This window comes from Pteropus vampyrus, unplaced genomic scaffold (genome assembly GCF_000151845.1).
Source record: "Pteropus vampyrus isolate Shadow unplaced genomic scaffold, Pvam_2.0 Scaffold295, whole genome shotgun sequence".
Lineage (NCBI taxonomy): Eukaryota > Metazoa > Chordata > Mammalia > Chiroptera > Pteropodidae > Pteropus > Pteropus vampyrus.
This window is the reverse complement of record NW_011889076.1, coordinates 63,371-72,376: the sequence shown is the minus strand read 5'-3', so window position 1 is coordinate 72,376 and position 9,006 is coordinate 63,371.

The following is a 9,006-nucleotide window of genomic DNA, read 5'->3' as shown; positions in this document are numbered from 1 at the left end:
AGAAGTTACTTTCAGAGAACCAATTATTGTTCATTACTCGATAGCACCACCACATGGAGTGATATCTGAATATAATTCGGCTGCTGTAGACTCAAGACGCTGTCTGTAAATAATGCTCCGTATACTTCCACGAGGCAGTGGAGAGATGCCGAGGCTTCTCTCTGGCGTGCGAAGTTCAAAACATTCTCTTGTACAAATGGCGACGTCCCATTTCTGAGAGCTCGAATGCATTGTAGGAGCGACAGGAGAGCCAAACTGCTTTATTCCATCAATAAAAAAAGGAGCCATTTGGTAAAAGGATGCATTCCACATTTTCTATTTAAATCAGTTTATAAGAAGCAGATGTTAAGCTTTCCTTGGTAAGAGAAAAAGGGAGTTATAAATGAATGAAGCTGGTCTTTCAGGAGGTCTCTTAGTCTTGAAGATACTCATTCCTCCGCCCTCGGGGCATTGGTGCTTTTAGTAATAACCAGAATTGGGGATTGTATGATTAATGTGGATGGTCCTAGCACCGAGCCTTTAAAATATCCGAGGCCAGTTTAGGGAAGTTAGCCAAATTAAACGTCAGTTCTGAAAACACAAGCCCGCAGAGGATCCAAATCAGATTAAGCAGAGAATCTTCAGGATAATAATCGGCATGTCGGAGTGTCTATGAAAAACACAGCCTGGGCGGCCGGTCCCCGCTCTAACGAAGCGTCTGTGACTTGAGATCTCATGGTCTCTGTCAGTCGGCCGTACAGTGTAAATTGCCACTCGAGCAAGTTTGAGGACACCCCTCTCTCTTTGTGGAGGAGTTTGGAGTAAACTGTGATGACGATTAACACCGGAGCCTCAGCTGGGAAGCGAGGCTGTTTCTAGAAGGTTCCACCCCCCAGCACCCCACACCGTGCACCACATTCAGAGCGCTGCCCGCTTCCATTGTCAGCAAAAGAGCTTTAATTAAATGCCGGGCCTGGACAGTCTCGCTGGAGGCTTTTGTGGTCAAATGCCTGTGGGAGCCGGCCCGGTGTGGGGGTGCTGCTGGTTCTGCGGGGGGCCCTTTGAGCTCCTTCTTAACGACCTCCAATCAGCTACCTAACTTCAACACTATTTTTCCTTAGACTGCATTAATGAATCCAATAAATAAAGCATTGTATCACCCATCCAGGATGGACATTCATTTTAGAACAAAACATTAATCAATTTAAATTTATGTACTAATGCAGACACAATCAATTTCAACTTCTTATGACAATTAGCAAAGCTTTTGCTACATCCCTAAAACACACTGACCCATCAATTACGGTTTGCATCAAAGTAATGCTAATGACACCTCCTTCTTCCTTAGGCTGTCGGCGACCCACCTGATTGGTCCATTTGAATGCAGCAAATCAATTAATATAAATTATACATGCACGGAAAGATGGGTTAATATCATAAGTTAATTTAATTAATTGTGTTTGATTAAATGAGGCCCTTTCATTAGCCTACTTAGCCATGGACCATATATACATCATCATAATCCTTTTATAAGCCCCGTGGCCCAGACACAGAGCTGACATCAGAGTGTATTCAAATTACCAGCCTCAGCCATGCAAACCTCTCTGCATAATTAACAGCTCAAGGAGCTGCAGTCAGTTAAGCTGAAAAGAAAACCGTGCTCATCAACCTCTCTGATACTGTTTAAATTGAAGGTGTCACGGGTAAGACAGAGGTGAAGAGACAATGGTAATTAAAAATTAAGAAGGGCCAGGAGGGGGGTCGCGAATCATGGCAGCAAAGCGCAAAGCGGACGGAGGCCCCGGCTCTTTGCCACGTGGACCGTCTGGGCGTGAGGCCCTTCTGGGCCCCCGCGCTCTGGGCGTGCTAAACGCGGAGGGTCTGCGGGATCGGGGGACACGGAGCGTCACAGGGAGTGGGGGTGAGGGCTGGACGCCGAGGCAACTCTATCGGGAGCAAATGCAATCGTAGCATGGTGCTCTCACCACAGCAAACCTTCGCCATTACCCCGTAACGGACGGGAGGCGCGTGGCGCCCTGTCTGTCTGCCCCGCGGCCGTCTGCACACCCGCCACGTCCTCGGCCGCGGCCCAGCGCCAGGTGTCTGTCCGGCTGCCCTCCTGACACTCGTCTCGCTTCTGAGGGCTGCGTTCGTTAAATGGATTTTCCCGCAGACGATGTGGCAGAGCCTTGACATAAAATATAGGAATGTCTGATGGAAGTTATTCATCCCTTCCTGGTTCGATGCGCAGCCTTGCAGGGCCGCTGTTAACTCACACTGGATCAAGCACGACAAAGAGCACAGGAGAGGCGGGCTGTGCAGGGCGGCGCCGGGCCGGGCTGCCAGAGCCAGGGCGACGAGGCCGCCCTGCTCGGGCTGCGGCCGCGGGAGTCAGGTGCAAGGCAGCACCAGGCAACCCCACGGAGGGTTCAAAGCACGACCAGTACAGGTACCCAGAAGCAGCAGCTGGAATAAGCGTGCGTCGGCTTTGCAGCAGCCGTCTGAGCGCGGGCTGCGTTTTGGGTACTTGGAAACAGCTGTGGCCGTGAACACAAGGAGCCCGGACTCAGGGACACTCACGCATTCCTTAGGCAGGGACGTGCTCGTGCCGTCGTCCACATACCTAACGGGGCGTCACACACAGACGCCGCCGTCCCAGAGGGATGCAGCGATCCGATGCCCATAGCTGGAGGGCGGGTGACAGAATGGGCCTAGCACGTGATTGGTTTGGGCAGTAAGAAGTGACTTGCTCCTTTTCATGCCCGCTGACCAAAGCTGTGTATTTCTAGGCAGACACTGCTGTGAATATAAAATCACGCACACGCGCGCACACACTACATACAACACGTACGACACGCACCTGCATCTGTGTGCACCACCCCGACCTCAGCCGTCCGAACCCCTTCTGCAATGACCATCATTCTTCACAGGGAAGGTGACAACACACGGAGGGACCTAGTGTTTCAAGGCACAGCTCAGCTACCCAGAAAGCGCTGGCTGCAGGCCTGGCCCGCCGTGTGGCCTCGGGCGCGTCCCGCTGCCTCTGCCCCGCCTCGGTGAGACTGGGTGGGACACGCTAGTCCTGCCCGCTGGGCTGTGTGGGGACAGGTCCGCGCAGTCGGCCCCAAACGAGTGCCTGTCCCCCTGATCGTCATCTGCCCGTTCCCCTCTCCCAGCACAGATGGCTCGGCCCGGGACCCGACCGCGGTCACTCGTGGTGTGGAGCCTCAGCACCTGCCCGTCCGGCGAGCTCGGCCCACGTCGCCTCCCGGCCACTCCGCTCCGTGAGTCCCTCTGTCGGTGGCCCCCAGCGTGCTTTCCTCACCGCAGGTGGCCAGGTGCGAGAGCCTCGGACCGGGAACGCATGTCCGCTGGCCTGCTCTGGCGTCTGCTCCCGTTCCCGTGGCCTGGATGAGTGTCCTGGACGGGTGCCCTGGACGGGTGTCCTGGTCGGCACTCAGGAGGTGTCCCCATCTCTAAGGGAAGGGACAAGGACGTGAACGTTTGCTGCACAATTGTCCTGTGGCCGCCCCGGGAAAAGCGTTTTGATCCGATCACGTGATAAATGTATTAGTCCTTTGGCGCCTGAGTCCCAGAGCCAGGCCCAGCCACACCGGGTCCTGGTGAAGAGCCTGTGCCCACACGGCCACCGCCACACAGCAGGACGCGTGGCGAGTTCCTCAGCACAGGATTCGACAACTTATGTCGACTGCAAGAATAATTCGACACATGAATGAATGAGGAAACACATGAAAACATTTCTTTCAAGCTGTTCTTTTCTACGGGTTATACGATGTCATAGGCCTTCGAGAGTGACCCGAAATCTCATTCATGACACACCCTCCCAGTGAGAGTTCAGTCCAGCTGTATTAACCCTAGGAGTAGAACGGAGATTTTTCAATAAGATGATTCAAATACACAGTATCTTTATTTTTTGAGTCAACTACGACTAATATAGACCTTAAGGACTCAGGGAAACGAGTTTTAGGGTTTCTGTTCCACGTCTTAAAACACTAAAATCGTCAAAAATTTAATTTAAAATTGAGCGGACTGGAATGAATTCTTTTTACGGAGAAACCGTCTGAGCGCCCCGTGCTCGTTGGGGAGACCCTTCCAGACGCTCCCACTCCGTGCGTCGCTTCTTAGCGGGACGACTCTCTGCCATCAGCAGATGTGGCCATTTTTCCGGATCTAAGAACGGAGGATTCTCAGCCAGAACAGAAGCTACTTTCTCACTTGTCCGTCTCCATAAAAAGTTTGAAAAGAGAAAGTAAACTCGACGCTTATTAGTTTAGTGTTCGCAGATCACTCACGGAGGAAGACACTGCCACAAACTCCACCCGACTCTGGGAGGCTTTGGCTCCTGCCCACAACGCCAGGGCGCCTTCTGGTTCCAGGGCCTGGAACGTTCTCTGCCGCACCCAGGAGCACAGGTTTCTCACCCAGCAGGGGACTCAGACGGCTGCCGCGAACAAAGGCTATGTGCTTTCCAAATAACATTGCCGAATTAAGCCCTAAGACTAAGATTCCTGAACGCGGAACGCACGAGGCGTTCTAGAGAGAAAAACCTTGATCCGATCGTACGTCACGACACGGAGCTTAAAGAAAAGGCGATGCTTAGGGGCCCCGACCGTGAAGGAGATAGAACAGAGAGCGCACGCAACGGCGGTGGTCGCTGGGCGGTGGTCGCTGGGCGGTGGTCGCTGGGCGGCGGCCGCGTGTTGACTGCGGACACCATTTAAACGTCCGCAGGGCTCCTGCAGGTACTGCGCTTGGCTGTGGCGGCGGGCGACGCGGCGCCCCACGGAGAGGCACCCGGGACGCTGCTGAGCTGCCCGACCGGCAGAGGCGCTGAGGTCGCCTCCGCGCCGTCCTGCCGCGTCCCTGGGAGCGTGCGTCCCCGGGGACACAGAAGCCAGGGACAGTCAGGCAGATGCCAGGGCCTGCTGCTTCCAGCCAAGACGACGGACGTTCGAGCGAGTTGCCTCAATAGCGTCTTCGAAGCCCTGCCACCGCGTGCAGACACCTGGGCCAGCGGCTGCCCAGCGCGGCCGAGCTGTGACTCGCCTGGGCGACCGTCCCAGCGTCTGCTGCGCTGGGGAGGGCGGTGTTCGCGGTCGGATTAGGGAACGAACCATCGAACCATCGGTACGGAAGCCGCAGGACTGGGAAGGACCCCGCAGAGCAGAGGCCCCGGGCGGCGCGCGGCGGAGAGTGGCGCCCGCATATGTGCGTTGACCGGGCCTCTGGTTCGGGACACGCGCGCGTCCCGCAAGCCCGCCGCGTGGGCACGAAGGATCATTACGCAAACCCCTCCCTCCGACGGCGGAAAAATCCTTTTGAGCTTCGCTTTAGTATATGAAACACTTACATTATTAACTGTTCTTCTTATTCCTAGAAAAACCTTTTCCGAGTTGGTCTCCTCCTCCCGCTCTCCGTTAGGTGTGTGAGGCTCGAGGCTGTCACCGGGCACCGCGCGGCCGGTAAGGGGACCTTTCCCGGCTCCTGCTTGCGCCCGGCTGAGCTGGACTTCACTGGTCGGCGGGTAGAGGCGGTCGCCTACCTTGCTCACAGCAGGCCCTGGGTGCCCCGTGCTGAAGGCGGGACATCGTGTGTCCTAGTTGACGTGAATGTTGTCATGTTTTCCAAGGAATTTTTCATTTCATCTAAATTCTTTAATTAATTGGCACAAAACATTCCATTATATGTCCTTACTATCCCTTTAATATCTGTAGGGTATGTAGTGACATCACCTCTTTCATTCCTGATATTTGTGACTTGCATTCTCCTTTTTATTGATTACTCTAGGTGAAGTTTTATCAATTCTATTTTTTTTCCAAAAAAACAATTCTTGCCTTTATGATTTTTTCTGTTTTTCCTACTTCGTTACATTCCACTCTATTATCCCTGTTTCGCTTTTTAAATTTAATTTACACTTCTATTATTGGCTTCTTTGGGCTGCATCTTGGACTTTAAACTTATTCTTTATAATATAAATATTTAGAACTATTCGTTTTCGTTTAAGAACTGCTATTGCTGTATCTTGCAAATTCTGATGTGCTGTGTCTTCATTATCGTATAGCTCCAAATATGTTCTAATTCTCTGAAATTTCTGTTGGACCTGTGGATTTCTTTACCAGTGTCTGGCTTAATTTTCAAATCGTTGGAGATTTTAGAAGTATTTTATTCTTATTGATTTCTAATATAATTCTGTTATAGTCAGACCCTGTATGACTTTAATCATTTTAAATTTATTGAGACTCGCTTTATGGCACCACAAATGGTCTGTATCGGTGAATATGCCATGTGCCTTTGAAAACAACGTCCTTAGCATCACTGTGTGTAGGATTCTATACGCGTCAATTAGGTTGATTTGTTCACAGTGACGTCTCTATATCCTTACTGATTTTGTTTGTCTACCTGTTTTAATTATAAAGGGAGAGGTATTAAAATCTTCAGCCGTGATTGAGGATTTGCCTTTTTTTTTTTAGTTCTACTCTGCCTCAAATATTTTGAAGTTCCGGTATTACATTATTATATCTTCATGACGTGTTCACCTTTAATCTTCATACAATAAACCCACTTACCTTGTGTCCCATTTCTTCTCCTGGATATTAAGCATCTTGTGTTTAAGTTTGTCTCACTCTTTTATCCGTTCTGACAGTCTCTTCCTTTCAATGGCACTCTGGCCCCATCACCATTTACTGTCGTCAGCGATGGGTTTGGAGTGAAGCTCACTCACATGCTAATTTTTTGTTCCCTTGTTCTTTGTTCCTTTTTTCCTGCCCCCTTTTTTTTTTTTTTTTTGGATAATCAGTTTTTACAATGGAATGTTGTTTCTTCTCTTGGATTTTAACTATTTTTTTTTAAGTGATCGCTCTGGGGATGAAACTTAACCTTTCGTGGTCATCTCTAAATTAACATTATGCCGCTGCAGGTTTGCTGTGAAAATCTTATAATAGCTCCCAATTTTTTGTACTAGCATTTTTATCTCTTTCACTTTTATATTTTTTATAAGCCACAGATTATGTCGTTTTCGTGTTTTGTTTTGTTTTTTAAATTTGCTTTGGACAATCATTTCACTTCAACTAACCTTTAGAAAGCCAGAGAGACCTGAGAATATGTTCCTGTGAATTCACCCGCGTGCTGACACGTCCAGTGATCTGCATTCATTCCTATGGCTTCCTGTTTCACCATGACATTGCTTTGCTTCTGCTGGAAGAATTTTTTTAGTGCTTTTTATATTCGAGATGGCTGGAATCAAATTCTTAAAGTTTTGCCTATATGAAAACATCTCTGTTTTGTTTTAAGTTTTGAAAGACATATTTACTAGATATTATATTCTAGGTTGGCAATGTTTTTTCTTTCTTCCGAATTTGAAAGCAGTTTCTCTATTGTCTTCTGGTTTGAATTGTGTATAAGAAACATCTTTGTTCTTTTGTATGTAAAATGTCTTTTTTCCTCTGCCCATTTATAAGATTTTCCTTTTATTACAAGTTTTCAGCAGTTTTGCCATGACATACCTAAGTATGGATTTTATTCCCCATTTCTCGTTTTGGGGGTTTATTGGATTCATGGGTGGATATTTTGGGTCAAATTTGAAAATATTTTGCCAATATTTTTAAAAAACATGTGTATTTTTTCTACCCCACTCTCTTCTTGTCCCTCGATTTTCCTTCTGGGACTCGAGTGGCTTTTATGTCTGTCTGCTTGATACTGCCCCAGGGTCATTAGGCTCTGGGTTTTCTCACTTGTCAGTGTTCGCCTGTTCTCTTTGCTCTCAGTTTTAGGGGCCGATCTCTCTCTCTCTCCTTTCTGGGGTCCTTCACCTCGATTTCAGCAGCTCTGGCTCCCCCCAACCCCAAACTCTGATTCCCAAACTGTGAAGTGCTGATGCTCGAGCTCTGCCCCGCACGACACAGAAAAGCTCGGAAGTGCCCTTTGGGAAAAGACAATAACATGTGAATCTGTTTTCTGTAGTTCTGTTCTTTCTTGAAGTTCTCTTCAGTTTCTACTGTTTGGGGTAACTCTTAAGCACCTTTAAATAATCGATTTTTAAATATTTCCCCCAGAGTTTATAGTAGTCAGCAAGGGAGCCACTAGGATACCGTCGACTTGGCCACTCGTGGGAGCTGGAAATCGCCAGAATTAGCCCTGGCATTTGAAGAATCAAATGCAATTTGCAGTCTACTGGATGAGGGGTAAATGAGTGCCCACACCCCCAAAGCCCGCACACATCCTCCCCCAGCCGATGCCCACACTGTAGGCGCTGTCGCTGCGCCTGGCCTGGCTGGGCTGTCTCGGCCACTCTGGGCCTTCGCTCTTCCTCTTTGTCCCCTGGCCAGGCCCACACCAGAGCCTGACGCACAGACGTGCAGGAAGGTGATGGGAGGTGTGCTTAGGGCATGGGTGGCTTGATGTTAACCTGACATTTTTAAAAAGATGTTTTCTACAAGAATCGGGGTAAGTCCGATTCCGGCACGTATATGTGTGAGTGGGGTTGTGTGTGTATGTCTCGTGAAGCTTGCCTGTGTTGTGCCATTCATTAAAAAGTATCTCCAAGGCGTCTCTCCAGATCCTGTAAAAGTCACGTTTTCATTCACAGCTGCTCTATGAGATAATAGTCCCATCATCGGGATGAATAAATTGAGGGTTAGAAAGATGGCGTAACTTACCAAGTTCCCATGTTTGGTACTAAAATCAGAATTGAAATGCTTTGCAGTCTCACTCTGGCGACTGATGCCAGAATCATTAGGCGACACTTCCATCTTTTCTGCTTAAAATAACAGAGTCCCTGACTGTCCTTAAAGAAAAAATAAAACAGTGAAAACGCCATAACACCTCCCTAGTCACTCAGCCATTCGTATCACTTTGTCTTCTGAATTTATATTCGTTTTCACATCTAGTTCAAGTTTATATTTTAACATAGAAATTGGCAGAGGGAAATAGAGCTATAAATGAAATCGCAGGATATTCTGAAGCAAAGATCTTTTTAAAGTTTTTAAGCAATGAAACGTTCTCTCCTCC